General features: G+C 34.8%; 1 long non-coding RNA gene and 1 other non-coding gene across 4 annotated transcripts in view; both read left to right on the top strand.

Annotated features, from left to right (window-relative positions):
• LOC143665340 (uncharacterized) overlaps window positions 1-27,057 on the top strand; it is an 80,064-nt gene that overhangs the window by 27,237 nt on the left and 25,770 nt on the right. The gene's annotated exons all lie outside the window — the stretch shown is intronic.
• LOC143665867 (U1 spliceosomal RNA) lies at window positions 19,438-19,600 on the top strand. The gene has a single exon (XR_013167262.1). It is a non-coding gene; the product is annotated as a U1 spliceosomal RNA (small nuclear RNA).

Below are 27,057 nucleotides of genomic sequence, written 5' to 3'. Positions count from 1 at the left end.
GTCTCAGGGAATTGAATGACAGCATAAAGTGCACAATCATACATGTAGTGTGTGTCCAAGAAGGAGAAGAGGAGGGAAAAGGGACAGAAAGAATATTTGAGGAAATAATGGCCAAAAAGTTCCCAACTCTTATGAAAGACATGAATATACTTGTCCAAGAAACACAATGTACTCCAAATAGAAAAAATCATAACAGACCTACTTAAAGATGCATACTAATCAGAATGTCAAATTCCAAAGATAGAGTTTATTCAGAAAGTTGCCAGAAGACAGTAATTCATCGTATACAAAGGTAACTGCATTTAACAGAAACAGATCAAGATTTCTCATCAGAAACTATGGAGGCAAGAAGGCAGTAGTATGATACATTTAAGATACTAAAAGAAAAAACTACCAGCCAAGAATACTTTACCCAGCAAAATTATCCTTCTAAAATGAAGCGGAGTTCACAGATAATCAGAACCTGAGACAGTTCATAACAAGAGACATGCTCTACAAGAAATAATAAAAGGACTTATGTAGGTGGAAATATAAAGACAGGAGAAGGAGGCTTGATGGAGAGTATAGAAATGAATATTATCAGTAAGAGCACCTAAAAGGATAAAACAAGTGACAAAAATAAGATATGATAGAGAAAAATCAATGAATAAAATGGTTGAAGTTAGCACTGCCTTTAAAGTAAGTCATGTTAATGGATTATGGCATGTTAATGTTAATGTTAATAGATTAAACTCCCCAATTAAAGACACAGATGTAAAGGATAGATAGAAAGTATGATATATCTACATGCTATTTACAAGACCCAAGGACACAAGTAGTGTGAAGTGGAAAGTTGGGAAAAAGTATTCCACGCAAACAGTAATCAAAAAAGAGAGTCGCTATAATAACATCAGAAAAAACATACACTTTAAATTCAAAACTGTTACAAGTGACAAAGAATGACACTATATATTGATGAAAGGAGCAATTCATTAAGAAGAAACAACAATTATAAATATATATGCACCAACCAGGGTGCCCCAAATGACATGAGACAAACACTGGCAAAACTGAATGGAGAAATAGACAACTCAACAGTAATAGTTGGGGACTTCAATACACCACTCTTGTAAATAGATAGTACACCTAGGCAGAGGATCAATAAAAAAAAAAAAAAAACAGAGAACTTGAAAGATATGATAAATAAACTACACCTAACAGACATATACAGAATATTGCACTCCAAAACAGCAGACTATACATTCTTCTCAAATGTTCCTTGTTCATTCTGCAGAATAGATCAACTGTGGGGTCAAAAAATAGTCTCCATAAGTTTAAAAATATTGGAATTATACAGACCAGTTTCTCTGACCATAATGGAATGATGTTGGCAATCAAGAACAGGAGGAGAATGTGAAAATTAAAAAAATATGTGGAAGTTAAGCAAAACACTTTTAAGCACTATCAATGGTTCAAAGTACAAATTACAAGAGAAATCAGTAAATATCTTGAGATGAAAGAAAAAAACACAACATATCAAAACTTATGGGTCACAGCAAAGGCAGGGCTGAGAAGGAAATTTAGAATCCTAAGCACCTACATTAAAAAGAAGAAAAAGTTAAAATCAAAGACCAAACTACACACCTACAAGAACTAGAAAAAGAATAGCAAACTAATTCCAAAGCAAGGAGAAGGAAAGAAATAACAAAGATAAGAGCAGAAATAAATGAAATTGAGAATTAAAAAACAATAGGAAGAATTAATAACCAAGAGCTGATTCTTTGAGAGGACCAACAAAATTGACAAGCCATTAGCTAGACTGACAAAAAGTGAAAACAGAAGATGCACATAAATAAAATAGGAAATGAGATGGAGGGTTATTACTTCTAACCCCACAGAAATGAAAATGTTCACAAAAAGATCAACTATGAACAACTGTATGCCAACAATTAAGAAAACTAAATAAAATGGCCAGAGCCCTAGAAAAACACAAGAAAACCTACACTGACTTGAAAAGAAATAGACAATCTCAGCAGACTAATCGCAAGCAAAGAGATTGAATCAGTCATCAAAAACTTCCCAAGAAAGAAAAGTCTTGGACCAGATGGCTTCACAGGTGGATTCAAGCAATCATTCGAAGAAGTAATGCCATTCATACTCAAATTCTTCCAATATTGAAGAGGAAGCACTACCTAACTCATTCTAGGAAGCCAACATTACCCTAATACCAAAACCAGAAAAAGATACTATAAAAAAAGAAAATTACAGACTAATATATCTAATGAATAAAGGGGCAATTATCCTCAACAAACTGCTTGCCAATTACATCCAACAACACAATAAAAGATGGGAGGGCCGCGGTGGCTCAGCGGGCAAGAGTGCTTGCCTGCCATGCCGGAGGACCCCGGTTCGATTCCCGGCCCCAGCCCATGTAAAAAACAAACAAACAAACAAAATATAATAAAATAAGAAAATGTTTAAAGATGTTTCCCTTTAAAAAAAAAAAAAGAACTATACACCATGATCAAGTGGGTTTACTTCCAATTATGCAAAGATTGTCCAACACAAAAAAATCAAGTTATAAGGTACACAACATTGACAAATTGAAGAGGAAAACCTCATGATCATCTCTATTGATAAGGGAAAGGGCATTTGACAAAACCCAGCATCGATTCTTAATAAAAGCATTTCAAAAGATAGAAATAGAAGGAAATTTCTTCAATATAATAAGCGGCATACATGAAAAACCCACAGCTAACATGTACTCAGTGGTGAAAGACTGAAAACTTTCTATCTAGTATCTGGAACAAGACAAGAATGTCCAATGTCACCACTGTTATTTAACCTTGTACTGGAAGGGCAATTAGGCAAGAAAAAGAAGTAAAAGGAATCGAAATTGGAAAGGAAGATGTTAAACTCACTATTTGCAGATGACATATACTATATAGATAAAGTCCTGAAAAATCTACAACAGAAGTACTAGAGTTAATGAATGAGTTCAGGAATGTGGTAGAAACAAGATCACCATTCAAAAATCAGTAGTGTTTCTACACACTAGTAATGAGCCACCTGAGGAGAAACGAAGGTAAAGAATTCTATTTACAATAGCAACTAAAAGAACCAAATATCTATGAATACATTCAACCAAGGATGTAAAGGACTTGTAAACAGAAAACTATAAAGCTTGCTAAAAGAAATGAAATAATACCTAAATAAAGGGAAGGGCATTCCATGATAATGGATTGGAAAACTAAATGTTAAGATGTCTATTCACCCAAATTGCTTTGCAGATTCAATGCTATACCAGTCAAAATCCCAACAGCCTACTTTGCAGATATTTAAAAGCAAATTATCAAATGTATCTGGGAAGGCAAGTGATCCCAAATAGCCAAAACATCTTGAAAAGAGGGCCAAAATTGCAAGACTCACACTTCCTGACTTTAAAACATATTACACAACTACAGTGGTAAAAGCAACATGTTACTGGCATAAAGGTAGCTACACTTTCCAATGGAATCAAACTGAAAGTTCAGAAATACACTGTCATATGTATGATCAATTGATGTTTGACAAGGATGCCAAGTCCACTCATCTGGGACAGAATAGTCAATGAATGGTGCCAAGAGAACTGGATATTCATATGCAAAAGAATCAAAGAGGACCCATACCTCACACCCTATACAAAAAATAACTCAAAATGGGTCAAAGACCTAAATATAAGAGCCAGTACCGTAAAACCCCTCTAAGAAAATGTAGGGAAGCATTTCAAGATCTTGTGATATGCAATAATATTCTTAGACTTTACACCCAAATTATAAGCAATGAAAAAAAATACATCAATAGGACCTCCTCAAAATTAAAAACGTTTGTGCTTCAAAGCACTTGGTCAATAAAGTGAAAAGGCAACCTATTCAATGGGAGAAAATATTTGGAAATCACATATCAAGGATTTAATTTCAAAAATATATAAAAAAAATTCTACAACTCAAGATAAAAAGACAAACAATCCAATTAAATGGGCAAAATCATCAATAGACATTTTTTCCAAAGAGGAAATGCAAATTGCCAAATAGCACATGAAAAGATGCTCAACAAATATTAGCTATTAGGGAAATGCAAATCAAAACTACCATGGGATATCATTTCATATCTAATAGAATGGCTACTTTAAAGAGAAACAGAAAACTACAAGTGTTGGAGAGGATGTAAAGAAATAGGAACATTCATTCATTCATTGCTGGTGGGAATGCAAAATGGTGCAGCCACTCTAGAAGACAATTTGGTGGTTCCTCAGGAAGCTAAGTATAGAATTGTCATATGGTGCAGCAATCTTGCTACCAGATATATTCCCAGAAGAACTGAAAGCAGGGACATGAACAGATATTTACAAACAGATGTTCATAGTGGCATTATTCATAACTGTCAAAAGATGGACAAATGCCCATCAATTGATGAATAGATAAACAAAATGTGTTATAAACAAATGATGGAATATTATTCAGCAGTAAGAAGGAATGAAGTCCTGATGCATGTGACAACATGTGTGAACCCTGAGAACATTATCTTAAATGAAATAAGTCAGATACAAAATGCCAAATACTGTATGAACTCACTGACATGCTAATTGTAATAAGCGAACTCATGGAGCTTGAATCTAGAATATAAGTTACCAGGAGATAGAATAGGGATAGAGAAGGGGGAACTGATGCTTAACCTGTGCAGAATTGCTAATTAGATTGCTTGCTAATGTTTGGCAATGTATAGGGGTGATGGTCACACATTATTGTGAGTATAATTAACAGCACTGAATTATACATGTGTATGTGGTTGGAAGGGGAAGTCTGGTGTCTGTTTATCACAAGAAGGAAATTTAAAAGACAAAATATGGGACTGTAGAACACAGTGAACCCCGTTGTGGATGATGACTTTGATTGATAGTAAAAAATATGAAAATATTAGTAAAAATATATAAAACCAAATATAAAAATTTAAGAATGTCCTTTCATGATTATAACAATTGTACATCACTATTAACAAGGTGTTAATAATAGAATGGTATATGGGAAAAATATATACCTAATGCAAACCATAAATGATAGTTAACATTAATATTTTTTGTTGTCAAATATAACATATATACATAAAAGCAATAAATTTCAAAGTATATTGCAACAAGTAGTTATAGAACAGATCTCACAGTTTGGTATAGTTCTCAGTTCCACAATTTTAAGTTTTTCCTTCTAGCTGCTCCAAGATACTGGAGATTAAAAGAAACATCAATATAATGATTCAGCAGTCACACTCCTTTGTTAAATCCTATCTTCTGTTGTGACTCCTCCATCTCCTTTGACCTTTCTCACAATCTTTAGAGGTATTTGGACTATAAACAGTAATATTTTAATATTCCTTCATCTATTGTAACAAAGGTACTATGCCAATGCAAAGTTTCAACAATAAGGGGTATATGAGAACTTTGTATTTTTCACATAATGTTTAAGTAAACCTACAACTTCTCTAACTAAAAAATAATAATCATTTTTAAAAACATTATGCAACATGAAAGAACTCAGGTACAAGGCTCTACATATGGCATGTTTCCATCTGTATATATTATAAATATAAATTAATCAATAGAGACAGAATTAATTAATGCAATAACACCTCCCTCCCCCCCCCACAATACACACACATTTTTTTTCTCAATGGTAATTTGAACATTACGTCAGCACAGCTGTTCACATTCCATAAAGTAAAGTTTCTCCTGTAATAGGAACAATGCATTTTAAGCCTACATTTTAAAGGAGATTTAGATGTGTAACTCAGAGGCCAAAAGATTTAAAGACATGAAATCAAATACAATAGCTCATAGTGAAAGGTGAAAAGTCACAAAAAGCTTAAACATGGAAAGGTAGCATTAAACTTGCAACTTAAGCATGTAGAAATTAAACGTCCAGGCATCCATATTAGAAGAAAGATAATTATTGCAAAGTATTTCTTGAAAGTTTTCATTATTAGCCACTTTAAAGAATTTGACTTAACAAATTAAAGAAAGTTATAGATTCTTAGTAGTCTCTGCAAAAGAAAGCCTATGCTCATTCTATAAAATGAAACTCTAACATCATTTACCAATGTTAATAATTCGATATGGAATTATGGAATATAGAAGTATACATAGTTAAATTTGTTCATCAGGGGTATATTTTGCATTAAGCCCAAAACATGGCATTATATGGAATTGATAACATGTACATATATATAACTATTACTTATAAAAATTTGAATTACATTTTATATTAATATATAGAAAAAAATAATAAACAATATCTTTCATTGTCAATGAATCCAATATTTATTTCTAAATTCATGTGCAAATTAAAATCTTTATTAGGAAATTCAGGAATTCTACTTTATGTAAGATTATCCTACAGCAGAGAAGCAGTAGAATTAGGCTATACTTTATTGCATGGATTGTCTATTAAAAAACGTTGTTTCGGGCGGGCCGTGGTGGCTCAGCGGGCAAAGTGCTTGCCTGCTATGCCGGAGGACCTCGGTTCGATTCCCGGCCCCACCCCATGTAACAAAAAACGGAGAAACAGAATACAATAAAACAAGAAAATGTTTAAAAATGTTTCCCTTTCCTCCTTCCTTCCTTCCTTCTATCCTTCCTTCCTTCTCTCTGTCTTTCCTTTAAAAAAAAAAAAAAAAAAAAAAAAAAAAAAAAAAAACGTTGTTTCTCATATAAATAGTCAGAAGTTAATTTTTCCACCTTTCCGTTCTTTATTTGACATAATATTTTAGAAAATCTTGACTCTCAATAATATCCTCAAAATTAAATAGTTATCTATTAATATCACATTTCATGCTTGATGTGATGTAGGCTCTTATTCAATATCTAAAAATTCTTTAAATTAGACACAAGTGATTCTTTTTCATCAAAAGTGTCACTATAATTCAGTTTTGAAAGTAAACCATTTTAAAAACAAAGAACTGTATGAACCCAGATTACGAATACTATTTTCATTTAATAATTTAAAATAAGTGTTAAATACTCTCAACTTGTCTACCCATTCCACATACACATGGTTTTAAAGGGAATATACACAAATCTTCTTTACAAGATAAGGTTACAGTGACTGTTTTAGTTTCTTCTCTGCTAAAACAAATACCGTGTAATGGATTGGCTTAAACAATGGGAATTTATTGACAGTTTGAGGTGAGAAGAAGTCCAAAATCAAAGGTTTACCAAGATGATGCCTTCTGGACAAAAACTGGTGCTCGGAGGCTGGCTGCCTTGGCTTTTCTGTCTCATGGCAGTGCACGTGGTGGCATCTTCTTTCTCTTCTGAGTCCATTGACTTCCAGTTTATGGCTGTTCCCCATGCCTTTTTGTCTCGTCTCTGTCTAAATTTCATTCTGTTTGTAAAGAATCCCAGTAATCTAGATTAAAGTCCAGCCTGAATCACTTTGGGCCACACCTTAACTGAAGCATCATCTTGAAGAGATGCTACTTCTAATGGGTCCACACCACCAGCATGCAGATTACAACCAAGAACATGCCCAAACTGGGATTCACGGTTCAATCCCCCCCTTACAGCCACATAAACTCAATACCCAGTAGGTGGACATTCTTCAAGTAGGCCATGTGCTTACTTTATCCAAGTGTCCACGCACAACCTTTCATACCCTGACACAATAAAATGCATTCTCGTCACTCTGAAATCCATTCTACACCCGGTACCAGGAATGTTTTTCCTCACATGCCATATCACTCCCTATTCAGGAAATATGTTACCCTTTATATTTCAATAATGTCACAGGGAATGACATAAAAAGATCTAAGGAAAAGAACTTGAGGGCATATAAAGTAAATTCATAAATATTCTGCCATGAATTCATTCATTCATCAAATATTAACTGAGTACTTACTATGTGCCAGGCACAGTAAGAACTGCTGTGAAAGCTGCCAGTAATAAAGATGTGATAAAGAAAGCTCAGGTCCTTTCCCTCACATAGCATACACTCTGATGAAGGGGACAGACAATAAGCAAGTAAACAAATAAATAATCTAGAGCATAATTCAGCCAAAGACCACCAGGAGTACCTGTAATTGAACAAGTTGTGTTTATCACTCACTGAAATTACAGAGAACACACACCTTAAATAATTGTGATGCCTCTCAGAAAGAGGGTATTAGAAAAAATGCATTATCAGATTTCATCATTGGTTGGGTAAATACTGGGGAGGGTCTAAGGGAGCAGAGATTTGCCCTAGATTGGGTGTTGTCAGAGAGCAGAGATAATTCTATGATTGGATATCTCAATAAATCTTACACTTAGGGAAGACAAATTAGAACAAAGTCAAAGCAGAAACTTGTAAAACTGTGGTAATCACTTATGTAGGATGTTTGCTATTTTGCGGGTTGCACAGTGACCTCACTGATGTGAATGGTTAGTGAGCTTATTTATGTCCAACAGGAGAAAAACATGGTTTTGCTGTAAGAGTCAGATCACTTTGTAGTAACGTTGAGGTTCGAGCATGACATCAGCTGCTGGATGTCAGGGGCTACTTTTTAAATTTATTTTAGCTCATAGATTATTCAGAAAATAAACAAGAGAAGGTGATATCACTAGCGGAAGAGTGTGGACTAATCAGCATAAGGTGGTCAAGAAGACCTCTTTGTGAAGTGGACATTACCCGAAGATCACAAGGATAATGATTTGAAGAGCTTAGGAAGCATCAGACCAGGCAAAGGCAAGTGTCACAAACCTGGGTGAGGAAGGGCTGGGCATGTTTGAGAACCAGAAAGGAGGACAACTTGTCTGAAACAAAATACATAGCAGGAAAGTGACAGGTGACAGAAACCAGAGATACAGGACCATGTAGATTGTAATAAGGGGTTTCTATTTTATCCCAGGAGCGATGGGAAACATAAAAAAGCTAAGCATGTGTGTGTGAACCCAGGTATCCCAGTTACCGGTTCAGTATCACTCAATGCCGAATGAGTGATAGCATCACTCATAGCATCACTATGACATTGATGCTAAATGTCCACTGAATCAATGTTGACTTTTGCCTTAAAAGTAAATAATATTAGGGTGCAGCGGTGGTTCAATGGTAGAATGCTCGCCTTTCATGCAGGAGACCCGGGTTCAATTTCTGGACCATGCACCCAAATACATATATATTTATATTATAGCTAGTGGCAACCCCTTCCCCCCAAAATGAATGATTCATCTCTCTGGATTTCAAATCTATAGTGAAGAGTTTGGACAAGAAGCTGAAGAGTTATAGTCATCTAAAATCCTAAAATCATTGACTTTATCATAGGGCTATTGGAATCATTCTACCAAAAATACAACTCTGTATTTATATCACATCTTTCTTCTAAGGAGTTCAAAACACTTCAAAGACATTTTCATATCAATTCTCACAGCATCCTGTGAAGGCAGGTAGGTGGGAAATATTATTATTCCTATTTGACATTTCTGTACACCTACTCACTTGATTATAAGATCATTTTAACTGAATATATAATCTTTCAGGGAAAAAAATATATGCCCAGGGGAAAATGCCTTGTTCATAAGAAAAAATAGTATAACTTCAAATGATTATCTCTGGCATGTGCTGAATGATGTGAACACATGATAATACACCCAATGACCCTTACAACTGAAACTTAGATACCATTTTGACTTTCTTGAAAAATGGTAGGAACACTAACAAAAAGGCAGCTATACATTTTTGTTCAATTTGCTGAAGTTTTTTTCTTTAATAGAGAAGTTATGGGTTTACAGAACAATCACGTATCAAACATAGGCTTCCCACACCCCACCTTGTATTAACCCCTTGCATTGGTGTGGAATACTTGTTACAATTGATGGCGATGTTTTTATAATTGTTCTATTAACTATAGTCCATGGTTTAACTTAGGGTTCACTGCGTAGTGTACTTTCATGGATTTTTTTTTTCAAATGGTCTTCTTTTACCATCTATACAATCTAGCATTTCTCCTCTAGTCCCATTCAGGTCTATATTTCAGTGTATTAATTATGTTCATGATGTTGAGCTTCCATCTCCATCATCCATCACCAAAACAGCCATACTTTTTTAGGTTAGACCACACTGTGGAAAATAGATCTCCTTTATCTACATATTCAGAAGACAGTGTTTGATGCACATTTATTGAGAGTATTAAAATATTCTGAAGTCTAAAAAGCTAAGAAAATGTGGTATTAATATCAATTATTCTTTTATTTCCTTTTAAATAAAACATCAATATATACAATGATGTAATGACTAATACATCATTACATACATGATATAATGACTAATAGCTTTCATCAGGGGAATCATTTCTAAACAAAAATGCAATTTCCAACTCTCTAAGATTGATAGAAATCACTCCACCCAAATATGTGCCCTTTCCTCTTTTAAAGGTCAAAGACAAATATCCCTAACTCATGGTCCTTGCTTACTTTGAGATATTTATATCGTATCATTCTCCCCTAGGCTTTCCATGCATCAAATTCCCTGAGCTTCATTCATTTACTTACTTATTTTATCAATAAATATTTATTCAACATTGCAAGGCAAAGGAGATAAAATATTAAATACAACTAAATGAAGTGGCTCCCCTCATGGAGTTTACCTACGGTAGGAAAATAAATAATCAAAGCAATTGTATATCTTCACAGATGCTTTAGTGGAAATAAGCAGTGACATGGATGGACATGAGTGGGCAGAGAATATTTTTTAGACATGGTGATTGAGGGAAGCCTCCCTGTGATGAAATTCTTGCTGAGATCTATGCAAAGGGCCCACTCCTTTGAAGAGTTGGATTAACAGGTTTCAAGCAGAAAGAACTGCAAGTCTCAAGGACCTGATGCTGCAAATGCAGAAGTGGGTAAATGGGATGGGCTACAGAATTAACACACCCAGTGCAAAATGAAAATACATGGCCCTTGTTTAAAAATTATTATGAATTTCAAGATGGTGATGGGAGAACATTACACCAAGTGTGAAGTCCTTCTGGCAAGAGGCCATGTGCAACTGCACAGATGCATACCCATGAAGCCAAGCTGGGGGGAATGACCATGAAAAAAGTGGATCTCTGTGAATTGACAGTTTGTGTGACATTAAAACATTGTAGGAGAAAGGAGCGCTGAACTGGTAGACAGGCGCAGCATGATATATTTGCTTGTTCTGGTAACAAATGACATGGAAGACTCGCACTTCCGCAAGAACGCATGATAGGCACAAATGTATTGTGCTAGGAGCTGGGCACCCTTACTCAGAACAGGGAGGGGAGCAGGTCAGCAGCCTCAAAATGATATTCCCTCCTGTAATTCTGGCTATGGCAGTGGCCCTGTGGGTCGTTTTGAGAAAACACCGTTCTCATTCTCATTCTCAGGTGTGTGCAAATCTGTATCCTAGGAGCTCCAGGAAGTTAAGGACTTCATCTGATTTATTTGCTCCAGTTCTTAGCCTACTGTAGAGATGCAATTCTAAGAAAAGTCTACCTTGCATCCCCTTTATTTATTCATTTTTGTTTCAGGCATTGTATTAGTCAGGGTTCTCTGGAGAAACAGAACCAACAGGAGAGATCTGCAAACACAGGATTTATAAAAGTATCTCATGCAACTGTGGACACCCAAGATTTCACAACCCATATGGGCAGGCTACAAGGCTGGCAACTCTGAAGAGGGGTCTCAATAAGCTCCACAAGAGAGGCTTGCTGCTGAAGAAGCAGTGAAAGGTCTCTCTTCACCCTTAAAAGCCTTCGACTGAGCAGATCAAATCCAACTGATTGGATTATCTTGTTGGCAGGGGACCCGCCCTTAGTTGATCATAGATGTAATTAACCAGGACTGCAATCAACTGACTGATGATTTAATACACCAACCTACCGGTCCATCAATCAGCCATGAAATATCCTTGCAGTAATGGTTAGTCCAGTGCTTGCCTGGCCAGACAACTGGGCATCATTGCCTGGCCAAGTTGACACCAAAATTTACCCATCACAGGCATCATTTGGGAATACAGCACCAATTACTGAACTGATCTTGTCTGAGGACCAAAACCTCTAGTCTGTTCCTAGTCCTTATGCTTTTAGATTTTTCTCTTCTAATTATCAGGCAGTTAGTAATTAATAGAAGATTATAAAAATATTGTATAAGTGTACTGAGCCCTATTAAAGTAGGATGACAGATCAACAACCCGATTTAACATTTTTCATATAATTTGACTAACCAGGGAAATCCAGGTTACTCAGCGCATTTGCTAAAAATTGCCTAGTGCATCCAGAGAATGCAGAAATCATTCTTCTCATAATTTGCATAAAAACTGCAGATTATTCAGAATTTCTGACCTAAATCATTTTCATCTTCAACAACATAATTATTAATAAAAATCATTACTTCCTTATCTACAAGAAATTGGTCCAATACATTGTCTTCAATGCAAAATATATACAGAAAAGTAAATACAGTTTATCCCCTATGAGAGATTCTGACTTTTCACAGATAAATTAGAAAAAGAGTTCAAATTTAGATAACAGTCAAGACTGTGTTTTCCAAACATGTCTGAGATTAAGTATCAGTTGGGATCTTTACCTAACACACACAGATCACCACACCTCTTCTTGGAGATTCTGTCTCAATATGTCTAGGGCAGGGACCAGGGAAAATATCCTTACAAACTGATTTAAAGTAACTCTTATGATTGGACATTGGGGAAAAACTGATTTAGGCATTTGAAACCAACAAAGCTGGTTACATGTTGAAAAAAGGGCTGGTGTGTGCGTACATGTTAATCTGCTCCTGATTTGTTTAAAACAGATTTAAGGAACACTCATTAGAAAATCAACTGGTTCTTTGATAAGATGGTTTTATAATAACTTAAGAATAGTTTGTATTTAGTCATGACTTATCTTTTTGGCATATTATAATCTTTCTTGCCCTTCATTAAAGTTCCAGTGGGTTCAAATTTCTATGCATCTGTATTTTTCTTTAAGGGACTATAGCATATATGGAAAATTACTTTAGATTTCTATACCATACAGTTAGTGTTCTCTGGGCATGGAAGCCTAGAATGTCAAGACATGTCCCTTCTTAGTCATTTTCCTTGTCTGCTATGTCTGAGATCATGCATACATGCTTTGATTAATTCAAAGTATTAAGTTAGCAGGAACGAGTAAGCAGAGAAGACATTCACCCCTTCTGTTGATAAACATATTTTAGTAACGATGCTTATTTTCAAACCTTTTACTAACCTAAATTTCCAAGTCAAGAAGAATCAGATTCACTACATGCCTTTCATGTATATGTGAAGACATCCAATGATACTGTATCCTAATAAATTTCCCTGAAACTCCCAGAGTCCTGGGCATTCTTGTTGGACAAGCCTTTGAGGGTTTATTTGGTAAGAATAATACATTTTAATTTATACTCATCCACTTATCTGTGGAAAAGGAGCCAGAGTAAACCCCCAAACTATAAGCCTCCTTCCTGTAATATCCTCCCAAGTGCCAATTCAGATACTAATCACAAAAACTTCATTAGGTAGATTCAACCTGTGCCTAATATTTTACAAAAAATCCTGACTGAAATTAAATGCTTTGTCCTACAGCAATTATTGAATCTAGTATTTTTATTGCACAGGTTCCAAGTTTCCAGTATTTTGTCCAGCAACTGTATAATTCTTTCTCTTTATTTGTGTGTGTCTGCCACATACTGGTGTTGTGATTGAACTTCTGCAATGAATCCAATGCCATTGCATTTGACCCTGAAAGACTGATAATCTGATCTTGCCCCCTCTCAGGCTTTCCATTTTTGAAAATACGCCATGGGGCTCTCCTACGGTTTCTCGTCCCTGTGCTACAGCAGTTCATTTACTGGTCAGTCTACTTCTTGAGAATATTAATGGCATAAATTTTGTATAAGATTCACTGCCAATTTTGGGGGGAATGCAGATCTCCAGGTTTTGTAGATGCAGATTGGATTTGAGAGCGAATTCTAACGCAGTCATGCTGCCAGAAGACATAACTTCTTCACTGATTTAGAATCATTGAAATGTGTGACAGAAAAGACTGTGTTGCCAATAGTGCTTGATCCATGTTTCGAGAGCAAAATTGAAACTATCCTCCCATGGGTTACAGCTATAGATCACTTAAAAGATCTCACAAGCAAACGGCTGCAGGCCCTGCTTTTTTCTTCATCCTTTCTCAGGGTGGAGCCATAGATTTCAAAATTAGATGTGTCAAAGCTTTCACAATTCATTGCTGAAGCACATGCCTAAAACTGTCTCTTATTGAAAAAATATATTAATTATATTTCTGCTGTTTTATCATGTAAATTTAGAGCTTATGAAAGGAACCAGATGGACAGCTTTCAGAAATGAATCCTTCCTTTGATTAAAAGACAAGAAAGAAAGTTTCTACATGTTCCTTCTCTGAAAAGCTTCCTTCTGAAACTTTTTTAGCATTTTTAAATGGTTGAAAATGGTGAATGCCAAGTTTCTATGTATGTGACTGTGGGCGGGGGGGGACAATTAATTTTTAGTTCCAACACAATCTAAGTTTTCCGGTATATATTATATCAGTTGGGTTTTTAGACATATAAAGAGGAAAGAACTTTTATTAAACAGCATTCCACACATTGTGCAAATTCAAAGCTTTATAAAAATTAACAGAAAACAACTCTAACGTTTCAAATTTAAGTCTTCCTGTTCTGAAATCTCTTACTTATTATATTGAATTCATTTTTCCAAAATTTTGGTTACTAAATAACACATCTGATTATAAGGAATAAGTGTTCATTGCTCTTCCTCTTATGAAATAAATATTTACTGAACACCCATTCAGTGGCATCCCCTGTGACAGGCACTGTTGATCCAGTGGTGAAGAGAAAAAGAGACACTATTCATTCTTAGGGCATTGACAACCTTGTAGAAAAGGCAGACAAGCCAATACCAACGAAAGTATAACGTGCTGAGAAATCAAATTAAGAATATTACTTACCCAGATTTTGGGGTGGGAGAGCATAAAAAGTTTAGACAGATAAGAATTGGATGTCTAACAGGTAGATGACTCAGTGAGTTTGGTTCCTATCGATGGCTGATGGTGAGATATAGAGATGGTTTTAGTTGTATTAGTAGACTTTATGCCTTTGGATCAGTTATGCAGAACTTACTTCTTATTAAAATTTAGAAATCCTACTGCTTAACTTTGTTCATGAAGATTCTGGTGCTAAGATATACTGGGGTAGCTGGAAAAATAATCAAACGTAGAAACAAACAATGAGACCGCAAATAAGAGCATTGCAGATAAACTGAATGTGAAGCCTATCAAGGACCAAGAGGAACAACTCACACCATGCACCATAACAACTCAGCAATGTATTAATATTTAAAGGATTTCTCCCATCTTGCGCTTGTAGCTTCATCCTCTTTATTGCTCCTTGGGAGTTATCACTGAATAAGAAAGGAAGGTTTTTTTCTTCTCAGAGTTCCTCCAGAACTGGAGCTGGCTTTCTAGCTCAGCTTCCTACCTTTTCTGGTCACTTTGGCTTTGAATACAATCTACCCCGGGAGACAAATTCCGAATAAAACCAAAGCTGGAATATGGATATGGATTAATGCCTTGGTTTATTGATCTTACTATAAAACGTATTTGCTGGCATTACAAATACTATTCGTTTATCTTATTTGGTGGAAGTTGTGTTGATTTTGATTAGTTGAATCCAATATTTTTTTTCTCAGATATTAACAAAATGCTTATTTCACTGTTCGGTGATAGTCTATTATACGCATCCTCCAGAAACTGGAAAGTGAAAGTTTCTACTCCGTTACTAGCCTTTGGTTTTTCTAAAGCTTAAATCTTTAGTTCTCCGATAATAGCTTTTAAACCAGTCCTAAAATAAAACAAATAATGCACTTCATATTATAGTGCTCCATCTAAATTTTGGATTGAAGAATCAGTTTTTCTAGATCAACATAAAGTCTATCAGCAGCATTAAATCGTAAAATTATAGTTTATTTAAAATCATGATTTATTTGATATTTTTAAAAAATTAACTTTGAATATGATCTGGTTTTAGTTCTGAGAAGGCTATCATACATGTTTCTTCAGCTGGATTAATTTTCAGGATGTTAAGTAAAGAAGATTACGCTTGCTTTGGACAAGGTTCACCAACATCATCTCAGAACTGCACATTTAATCCTAAAATGCTTACTACGGTCACGGGCCTCCTCCTTTTACCCCGTCCCCAAGGAAGCTTCTTGAGAATAAGGACCTTTGCTATCTTGTTCATCATCGTGTCCTCAACACCTCAGAGTGGCTCCTTCTGTACTCCATATATATAATTTGAATGAGCGATGGATGAATGAATGTGTGAAATGCATGTAACCACAGAGGTAATACTTTTGGCTTTCATTATACATAGCCTAAGATGTACAGGAGATTATTTTTTGCCATGCTGATAAAAACCCAGAGTTTTTATTGTGCTTCATCAGCGTACCAGTACATTCAATATTTCACTTGATCTTCATAGTCATTCTGTGAGCAAAGAAACCTATACTTCACCCATTTTAATAACAACAGAAGCTTAGGTGACAGTCTGAAAGTAAAAGGCTATCGACGAAGCAGGTTTGGAGATGGTAGGAGTCTTTGAGGGCAGTCAGTGTATGAAACAAGGGTCTGAACTCAGGAAGCTTCTGCTTGGTGTGAATCTTGGCTCTGTCTTTTATAAGTGTGAGCCCTTAGGCAAGTTACCTAAACTCTCAGAACTTTCACAGTCTTGTCATAAATTTGTTGTGAGGACAAAAGGAGTCAACATTTTGTAAATTCCTCAGAACACTGCCTACCAAATAGAAAACACTCAACCGGTACCAGCCTTTACTATTTCTAGTGAAGGGTTTGTACCTATCTTGGGTTAGAATGAAAATGCTTTTTTCGAAATGTTCTTGAAAATTCACTCTCAAATACACATTTTTTATAATACGTTTTAAAGCATGACAACCAGCACATGATCTAAATTTTAGCACTTTAATTCTAATCTTTCGCTTTATATTTATAGCTTTATTACAGCTTTCATAATACATAGAGATTTCTGCAAAGTTTCCATTTAATTTAAAATACTCTGTCTAGAAATAACTGGTAAATGGAGAGAATGTATTCCCTGTTGATGATGAATCAGAATTTTGAGGAAATGAATAGCAACAACAAAAAAACCTAGGCATTGCTTCTCTCCTCTGGGTTGGTCCACAATAAAGTGTTAATCTATATCTGTAGGGACAAGGTTCTATTTTATCTCAACTAGGAAAAAGTTCTTGTCTTATTCTCTAATTGATTTTGGTGATATGTAATAACTGAGGACTGTGAAATTATCTATCAGGAATGAGAATACTGTGCCAAAGAATTATAATAGATATATATCGGGTTTTTTGTTCGGTGCTTTTTTCCCAGAATATAGCTGAAATCCATGTCTGTTACTCCTGAGCAGTTTATGACAACTTCAAAATAGGTAGAGGAGGGGCAGGCCGTGGTGGCTCAGCAGGCAGAGTTCTCACCTGCCATGCTGGAGACCTGGGTTCAATTCTCAGTGCCTGCCCATGCAGGGGGAAGAAAAATAGGTAGGGAAGGAATAGGTTTTCAGTACATATTGTTGATACAACTAAGAGTCATGCATCTAAAAAGTAAAATTGGATATTCACCGTACTACTTATACTAAACTAAATTATAGATGATCTAAACATTACGAGTTAAAGCTAAAACCAAAGAAAATGTAATAGACTTCACTACTTAAAGATGCAAAGTTTTATAAGACAAACATAAAACATTAAATCAAAGTTTATAAATAATATCGGTTAACTATATGAAAGGCTAATTATTAAATATGTTAATATATAAGTAAATCTTATCAACAAATAAATTAAAAACTAAAAGCTCAATTGAAAAATAAGCAAGGTAAACAAGCAGGCAACTACCAAAAGAATAAATACAAATGAACAAAAAACATATGAAGAGATGTTTAACCTCTCCATTTAGGTACTCCAAATTAAAATTGCACTGAAGAAAATATTTAAAAAATTAGTCTAGATTGATGAGATTGGCAATTTCATCAATTTTATAATCTGATAATCTCATTTGTTACTAAGGGTGAGGGCAAACAGACATATAAAAATGAAAGTATAGATTGGTATGATATTTCAGGAGATAAATTTGCTAATAGATACATATTTAGATTGACAAAAAGATACAGATAGATAAATAGAATACATACATCCAATTTGAATGCATAACTCTAGAAATTTAGTTTATGCAAATAATCACACTGATATGTAAAGATGATATATATATATGTATAATTTTAGATGTTAGGGAAAATTATAAATGTCAAATATTATGCAATAGGTTAAATTAATTTTGGTACATATGTATAATAATCTATTAAAATTATAATACAGCAGTAGGATGAAATAGAAAAAATGCCCATCAAATATGTGTAATACAAAAAAATTAGCAAAAAGTGAATACATTATGATCCCTTTTATTAAATACGTAAATAATGTTGAGAAAGCTATATGCCAAAATATATTATTAATCAATAAAAATTGACATCTTTTTTTACATATCATAAAAGTCAACCATTACAATTCAATGATCTTAATAACTTTATCAAGTGGTTGAACTATCACCAGAAATCAATCAATTTTAGAACATTTTCATTCAACCAGTAAGATCCCTCACGACCATTTACAGCTAATCCCCCTTTCTCTATAACTTGTGAACATTTCCTATCAATTGTCCTTTTGGGGACATTTCATATAAATGGAGCGGTACAATATGTGGTCTCCTGTGTTCACCTTCTTTCACCTTACCATAATGTTTTCAACATTTATCCATGTTGAGCACGGTTTCAGTACTCATTCTCTTTATAGTTGAATAATATTCCCCTGTATGCATACACCACATGTTGTTTATCCTTGCATCAGTTGATAGCATTTGGGTTGTTTCCAGGTTGGATCAACATATTAATATAAATGATCTCTGCACTCTGGAATTACAGGTACCTTTCACTTTCTTACGTATGCATTATTGTACGTGCTTATACCCTCTTAATTGTAGGGTGGGTTAGGGTAACACAGCACTGCTTTCAATGGGACTTAATGTAAAATGAGACAGAAGATTTGCTCAGCAATGTAGATTCCAGTTGCATATGCTTTCTATATAATCACTTTTTGCAAACCTATCTTCTTCATATCCAAGGGTATACACTCTGCTGATTTTCTCTGGAAGGTTAAAGAACTAAGACATTTTGGAATTCTCCAAAATGCTCCTTTAAAAATAAATACATAAAAGCCATTTTTGCCTATTGAGGAAGTTTGGCCCAATCACCATTTTTCTACCGGGTTTCTATTTTAGTTTTGTTCTTAAATGTTTTATTAAAAGTTTGAGTATTTTATACTTACCTGGCAGGGAAAATACCTTGATCATGAAGGTGGTTTTCCCAGGGCAAGGCTTATCCATTGCACTCTGGGTGTGCTGACACCTGCGATTTCCCAAATGTGGGAAACTCAACTGCATAATTTGTGGTAGTGGGGGTCTGCGTTCACGCTCTCCCCTGGAAAAAAGGGTTTGAGTATTTTAATAAGAATGCATTGAAAAATATATATAAGCATATATATGTAAATATTCACAGGATATATCATATATAACTCATAATATGACATATGGATGACATATGCCATGATATAGATGACATATGAAATCAATATTAATAGACAAATTTCTCAAAATAAGTGGCTATTTGAGGGGCTGCAGTGATTTGGTTTTATCTAGCTGATTTTTATATAGTGCAGCTTGTTAAAAAAATCATTTAATAATATCTTATATCCACCTATCAATCACATATATATATCACCTATATCCATCACATACTTAATAGATCTCCTTTATGGTAGAAACTTATTGTGAAAGCATAAATCACAACGTTCTTTTCCTAGGGAATTTAAAGAACGAGTCTTATGCAAATTTAACTTTTGAAAGGAAATTGAGGTTCAACAATAGTATGAACGAGCAAGTTTTAATTATCTGTCACTTGTTTGTGTCCGGCTTTCAAATTAAAACCGAATTACTACAGTATCTATTGGTGCATCAGTAAATGCCTCACCCAAGTGAACTGCTCCTTTGAAGGTTTATTATTATTGCCATTTTATTATTATTTAGGGGAATTTGTATATTTGAAATCTGGGGGGAAGTGTTTACTTCGTTTCTTTTATTTTGTATTTTTAAACCTGCCTGGACCATGCAACACTGAACCAGGAGATCACTGGAACCTTTGAAACGTAGATGAGTAAAGAGTCTTTTACAAGTTCGGGCAATTGTGGAAATCTTACTTGGCCCAGACTATGCAAGAAGAAATGTCAACTAATAGGTGAGGACCGTCTCTTCTCTGGTGGCTGACACTGTCACTGACATGGCATTGTGGGAGTCTGAGCTGCAAAGTGGACTGGATATATTATGCTCATTGACAACTGAGAAGAATTTAATGAGTTGAATTCACTGTTAGAGTGAGAAAACTTTGAAAAGCTGAAGTGCTTGTGGGCTAGCCTGAGAAGATGAGCATGCTTCAGAATAGACGATACGAATTAATGGCAAATATTTGAAATCCTCAAACCAGCATTCAGCAATACCAAAATTTTTTTTAAAAAGTATTTTTTATAGAAATAAAGTCTCAGACATGTTAAGCTGAACTTACAAAATTTGTGTTAAGTTATATAAATTGAAAGGGGACTTTGTGGCCTGCACTCTTACCGGCATGGTAGAATTCTACTGCCCCCAGAGGTTATAGAAACAATCCCTCTGCTATTGTTACCGTTATTTATTTTCCAAACTCCTAACTTGTTGGAAAAAGCATTTTCAACAGAACTTCTACAAAATAAACTATAAAGAGCTATATCCTGCATTGCTTATGGTTGAATTCTGGACACAATTTTAAATATGTGATGAGAGATCCCTTTTATTCTTAAAAATCTCAGAGCGTTTTCACCAGGGACTCTGGTTCCACAGCTGCAGCTATAACTGCTGTCACTGGGCGTGAATGTTAGAATTGCTTAGTGAGGAACAGTAATTAAATAGTTGCTTTGGAGACCAAGAAATATGGGTAGTCGTTCTGGCACCATCATTTTCTAGCTAGTCTGGCTCTATCATTTAACTAACTGTATGACCTAGAAAAAGTTCTTTGCATCTTTAACTTTCAGTTTACTCATCTGTATAATTAGCATCATAATAAACTACTTCATTGAGTGAGGGTGAATATTAAGTGGGTCAATTTATAAAGCTTTTAGCATAGTTCCTGATAACATAATGAATAATCACTGAGTGTTAGCTATTTATTGTTGTAAAATACACTGAAAAGATATTGTTGACTTTTCACAGAACTTATTCTCCATAAATTATGTCAGTACACGTCACAGTGATGTGGAATCGGTGGAACAGCATTTGAAAAAGTGTCGAATAGAGTCCAGATGCTATTTAAATTTCTTTAGGAACTTCAGGATTACATCTGAGGAAGCTCATACTTATCTAAATCAATAGATCAGTGAATCGGAAATGATATTTTCTATCACAATATAATACCAAAGCACAGAGTATAAACTTTTATGCAATTATAATAATAATTTATTAAACTCAAAATGTAGACAATGAATTTCAAGTTAGTTACAAGTCATTCTCTATTTATATATTTCTGCCTATTTACATAAAGTTCAATTTCTATTGATTATATAATAAATGATTCTTTACTGAAAAAAAATGTATAAAATCTGCCCCACTTATTCAGCTAATTTTATTACTCATCTTAAAAAGAAAAACTTCATTTTGAAATAACATTCTCACAGGAAGTTTCAAAAATAGTACTAAAATGCCCTGTATACCCAATACCCAACTTCCTCCAGTGAGGACATCTTACATAACTATAAAACATTATAGCAGAGTTCTCGCCTGCAATGCCGGAGACCCATGTTCAATTTCCAGGGCCTGCCCATGCAAAAACAAAAAGCAAAACAAAAACATTATAGAAAGTAGAAATTGATTGGCACAGTCCAATTAACTAGACTACAGATCTTAATCAGAGTTCACCAATTTTTGCATGCTCATATTTTCTCCTTTTTTTTAAATAATTTCATGACATGATACCACATGTATAAAATTGTGTAACCACCTCTGCTAATCCACTATACAGAATTGTTTCACCAGCACAAAGGAACTCCTCATATTCCCCCTTATAATCACACCCTCTTTCCCTTTTCCTAAATTCTAGCAACTGATTTTCTGTTCTTCTGACTAGATTTGACTACATTTTTTTAAAGGAATTTAATTTCAGGTTGAGTCACATCTTGGAAAGTTTTAATCACAACGCTTATCCATGATTTTAAATGCATGCAAAGCAGAGAAATTATAGATGCTTTATTGGGGATCTTTAGAAATGGGGCACATGGTTAAAAGAATTTGCATATTAAATTTTAAACTCGTATAAAAAAAAAGATCGTAGGACTATAACTTTACATTGTAAAATAGTGAGATAATGATTGTCCCTGACAGTGTCCTGTTTGCAGGGGAAGAAGGTAATTGTCACCGGTCATGGTCTCCCAGTCACTGTCCCAGATGACTGTTATTTTAGAAGAGTATGGAAAAAGAAAACTCAGGGAATGCTTTCTGCTTTGCATGGGAAAAAATAAATTCATGGCTTTGAAAAAACAAACAGAAACCTTAGATTTCAAATGAAAACTTATCATTTTTAATTGCAAATTTCTACTGAGCCTTTATGGTAAGACTTTGAAAATATAGATGAGGCAATTTTTATTGTTCTAACAGCATGTGTCTGGAAGAATAAAATTTCTTACTTAAAGTTAGTAAATTAATTTCCAAATAACAATATGGTGGTGCTCTTAAATCTATATACTTCATACTTTTAAAGCATAAAACTCTTGAGCTTTTTCTTTCCCCTTCCCAAAAATGAAAATTAATTCATTTGTGCTTTCATGTAATATACACCCACCTACACTACTAGTTTCTATTATCAAGTAAAAGTCACCTGTAGTTTTGAATAGAAATGAAAACAAAATTTGTTTTATCTTTTTAAGTGCTGCAGGTGAGTTTTAAAAATCTGAAGCATGAAAAATGAAGCATAAGACCCCAAAACTGAAGTGCATGGGAATTCTGGGCATCTCACACTAAAATTGACTAAATCCATATGTACAAATGGGTTTAGTTCAAGAGGTTGAGAATATCAAAGCCCCAAATTCTTATCACCTCATTAATGCATAATGTGTTGTGTGAGCTTTAACTTCCTAGCATTCAGATATTTGGAGTTTACTTACAACAGGAGGTCTTTCTTTTTCATCGGAATCATCTTCATTAAAAAATAGTAGTCAGAAAGAACAGCTAGAGAAGGGACAGAAAAAAGAGCGGGAGAATGAGTCCAGGGTATAAGTGCCCTAGGAGGGTATTCAACACCACATAGGAAAGTTCTGGTTGAAAAAGCAGAAGAATTGAGATGCAGAGAACCAGAGACAAGCCAGCTAGTGCAAACAATCTAGCATGTCCATTTCCAGATGGAGACCCAGAGCTGTCAGGACTGCACAGACAGGGAGATGGGGACTCGGAAGCACCGGTGTAGAGTCCCCAACCCGTGCATATGCATGCACTGCTACCTGTCACCAGACTGTTGTGCCCCACCCATGCCCTCATCCTGCTCCATACCTGTCCCCCAAATACAAAGCTTTAGACTACTAAAGGAAATCAACAACCAAAGTAACCCTATCAAGATATTTATACGCCACAAAACCAACAGAAGATCACTGACCATATGAAGATGCAGACAAATACAGTCCAGCCTAATGACCAAATTAAAACACCAGAGGAGACACAGATTTCGGAACAACTAATCAAAGATATTCATATAACTTTGCTAAATAAAATCAGTGGGATGGCTGATGGCATAAAAGAGATCAAGAAGACATTAGAAGAGCATCAAGAGGACTTTGAAAGAATAAATGGAAAAATAGAAGCTATCACAGAGTTTAAAGATGCTATAGACCAAATCAAAAATAAACTAGAGACATACAACAACAGATTTGAAGAGGAAGAAGAAAGAATAAGTGAACTAGAGGATAGGAGAACTGATTTTGAACACACAAAAGAGCAAATGACAAAAAAGATAGAAAAAATTTAATTGGATCTCACAGAAATGATGGACAGAACAAAGCTCACAAATAAAAGAATCATTGGTGTTCCAGAAGGTGAAGAGAAGAGTAAAGGGCTAGGAAGATTAGTGTAGTATGTAATGGAGGAAAAATTCCCAAACTTTATAAAAGACACAAATATGTAAATCAAAAAAGCTCAACAAACTCTAAATAGAATAAATCTGAAAAGGCCTGCCCCAAGACACATACCAATCAGTCTCTCAAATGTTAAAGAGAAGCAGAAAATCCTGAAAACAGCAAAAGCAAAACAAACTACCACATACAAGGGAAACCACATAAGACTGAGTTCAGACTACTACACTGACACTATGGAGGTGGGAAGGCAGTGGTATGATATATTTAAGATCCTGAAAGACAAAGACATCCAGCCAAGAATTCTGTACCCAGCCAAATTGTCCTTCAAAACTGAGGGAGAGACTAAAATGCTCACAGACAGACAGAGGCTGAGAGAATATGTCAACAACAGACCAGCTTTACAAGAAATACTAAAGAGAGTTCTGCCAGCTGAAAAAAAAGACAGGAGGTGGAGATCTGAAGGAGGGCTCAGAATTGAAGATTAATGGTAAGGATAACCTAAAGGATGAAAAGAAAAAGAGGGAAAAGAACGTATAGATCAGACAAATAAAATCCAAAGGATAAAATGGTGGATTCAAGAAATACCTTTACTGTAATAACTTTAATGACTAAATCTATCAATTAGAAGATACAGACTGGCAGATTTAACTAAGAAATATAAAACAGCTATATGCTGCTTACAAGAGTGCATCTTAGACACAAGTAAACAAATAGATTGAAAGTGAAAGGATGGAAAAATATGTTCCATGCAAGCTGTAACCAAAAGAAAGCAGGAGTAGCTATACTAATATCAGACAAAATAGAATTTAAGCGTAAAAACATCATAAGAGACAAAGAAGGAAACTACACATTAGTAAAAGGGATGTTTAACAAAGAAGAAATAATCATAAATGTCCATGCTCCAATCAAGGGGCTCCAAAGTACATGAAACAAACATTGGCAAAACTGAAGGGAGTGACAGATGTTTCAACAATAATATTAGGAGACTTCAATATATCACTCTCCTCTATAAATAGAATAACCAGACAGAGGATCAACAAGGAAATAGAAAACCTAAACAATCTGATAAATCAATTAGAATTAACAGACATATATAGGTCATTACACCCCAAAACACCAGGATATACATTCTTCTTTAGTGCTCATGGAACATTCTCCAGGATAGATCATATGCTGGAGAACAAAACAGGTCTTGATGAATTTAGAAACAGTGTATATATTCAAATAATTTTCTCTGATCACAATGCAATGAAGCCAGATCTCAATAACCACCAAAGAACAAGAACTTTCACAAATATCTGGTGATTAAGTAACACACTTTAAACAATGAGTGGGTCAAAGAGAAATTGCTAGAGAAATCAGTAGCTATCTGGAGATGAATGAAAATGACAAGTTATCAGAACTTATGGGATGCAGCAAAGGCTGTACTGAGGTGTAAATTTACTGTACTAACTGCCTATATTAAAAAACAAGAAAGAGCAAAAATCGAGGACTTAACAGCACACTTGGAGGAACTTGAGAAAGGACAGCAAACTAACCCCAAAGCACATAGAAGAAGAGAAATAACAAAGATTAAAGCAGAATTAAATGAATGGGAGAACAAAAGAACAATAGAAAGAATCAATAAAACAAAAGTTGGTTCTTCAAGAAAGTCACAATGACAAGCTATACTGACTCAAGAAGAAACAGAAGACCTCAACAAACCAATCACGAGTAAAGAGATTCAAACAGTCATCAAAAACTTCCTACAAAGAAAGGCCCAGGGCCAGATAGCTTCACAGGGGAAATTTATCAGACATTCCAAAAAGAACTAACACCAATCCTGCTCAAACTTTTCCCAAAAAATGAGGAAAAAGGAACACTATCTCATTTTATGAAGCTAACATCATTTTAATACCCAAACCAGGTAAAGATGTTACAAGAAATGAAAACTACAGACCGATCTCCCTAATGAACATGCATGCAAAAATTCTCAATAAAATATTAGCAAATCGAATCTAACAGCACATTTAAAGAATTATATACCATGACTAAGTGGGGTCTACTCTAGGAATGCAAGAAAATCAGTTAATGTAATACAGCACATTAACAAACAAAAGGGAAGAATCATATGACCATCTCAACTGATGCTGAAAAAGCTTTCAACAAAATTCAACATTCTTTCCTGATAAAAAAAAGTTCAAAAGAAAGGGGTCAAAGGTAACTTCATCAACATGGTACAAGGCATATATGAAAAACCCATAGCCAGAATCATACTAAATGGTGAGAGGATGAAGTATTTTCCCCTAAGATCAGGAATGAGACAAGGATGACCTTGTTACCACTATTATTCGACATTGTACTAGAAGTTCTAGCTAGAGCAATCAGGCAGGAAAAAAAAGAAATAAAAGACATCTAAATAGGAAAGGAAGAAGTAAAATTTTCATTATTTACAGATGACATGATGCCATACCTGGAAAATCTTGAGAAATCTACAACAAAGTTACTTGAGCTAACAAACAAATTCAGTGTGGTGGCATGTTATAAAATAAATGTGCAAAAATCAGTAATGTTTCTATACACAAACAATGACCTAATCAGGGAGTCAATTAAGGAAAAAAGCCCATTCAAAATAGCAGCTAAAAGAATCAGGTGTCTGGGAATGAACTTAACTAGGGATGTAAAGGACTAGTACAGAGAACTACATAACGTTGTTAAAAGAAATCAAAGAAGATCTAAATAATGGTAAGACAACCCATGC

Source organism: Tamandua tetradactyla, chromosome 21 (genome assembly GCF_023851605.1).
Source record: "Tamandua tetradactyla isolate mTamTet1 chromosome 21, mTamTet1.pri, whole genome shotgun sequence".
Taxonomy (NCBI): Eukaryota; Metazoa; Chordata; class Mammalia; order Pilosa; family Myrmecophagidae; genus Tamandua; species Tamandua tetradactyla.
Note: the sequence above shows the minus strand (reverse complement) of the source record. Positions and strands in the feature narration are given on the sequence as shown.